The sequence below is a fragment of the Camelus bactrianus genome, chromosome 12, assembly GCF_048773025.1.
Source record: "Camelus bactrianus isolate YW-2024 breed Bactrian camel chromosome 12, ASM4877302v1, whole genome shotgun sequence".
NCBI lineage: Eukaryota > Metazoa > Chordata > Mammalia > Artiodactyla > Camelidae > Camelus > Camelus bactrianus.
The window spans coordinates 14,289,105-14,290,118 of NC_133550.1; positions in this window are offsets into that span (position 1 = coordinate 14,289,105).

Consider the following 1,014-nt stretch of genomic DNA (forward strand, 5'->3'; position numbering starts at 1 on the left):
GGGGCATACTGGCACCTACCTTTCCCTTGAATGTAGAGTACCTGCTGGGGCATAATACAGGGAGTTCCTTCCTCCCTGCCCTTTCTGTGCACAACCAACGTGAACCTCTTTCCAGTCAGCCTTTCCCACCGTTTTCTTTTCCATCATCATTTATCCAGCCCTCGGCATTACACAATGAGGGCAGTGGCTTGAAACGAAGGCTTGGAGAATGTGAGTGAGGCCGATTCCTGCGGGGGAGCTGCAGTGAGCCTAGCACTGCCTTGGCTGTACAGGCAGCCTGGCAGGAGACTTTGTTTACCCACATGGAAAAGCTTTCGAACCCTCACAGGACAGAGCTTCCCATCCCTCAACAGCATGAAACCCCGTGAGCAGCTGCCGCTGCGGTTGGCCCAGGAAAGCCCCCTTTGTAACTCTGCTCCCACCTCCCTCCATCTCTGCACCACACTTCCTCTTGGCTCCGAGTCCCCCAAGCTGTCCACTGAGGCTTCTGTGGCTTTCTGTGCTCCACCCCCTTGTGACCTTAAGGCTTCTCTGCCACTGTTTTAACCTAACCTCTTTCCTGCCTTGCAACAATGAACAGCCTGTCCTTAGCTGTTTGGAAAATTCCCACTATATCTGTGCTGATTAAAATGAGGAAAGTGGCCTCAGCCGTAATCCAGACCACCTTGTCAACTGTAACTCCACTCCAGCTGTGCGGTGCAGCCTGGGAAAGCAGACACAGCACCTCTCCAGATCGAAGGGTGCAAGTTTAAGGACGACGTGAGGATTTACCCTGGAGCTCCCACTTCATGTGATTAAAATAAAGTGTAGGAAATATTCTCAAGTAATATTAAAGGTTAGCACTAGGCAAATATGATGGAAGGGAGCTGATGTAAATTCCTAGGCTTTTAGTCTCAATAAACAGGTTCCTCTTGTAAAACCACCCTCTACTTGCATTTAACAGTATCCAAAGTTAAGACCAATAAAAAAACACTGGGAATGTGGAGTGCACGTCAAAAAACGTCAGCATTAAAA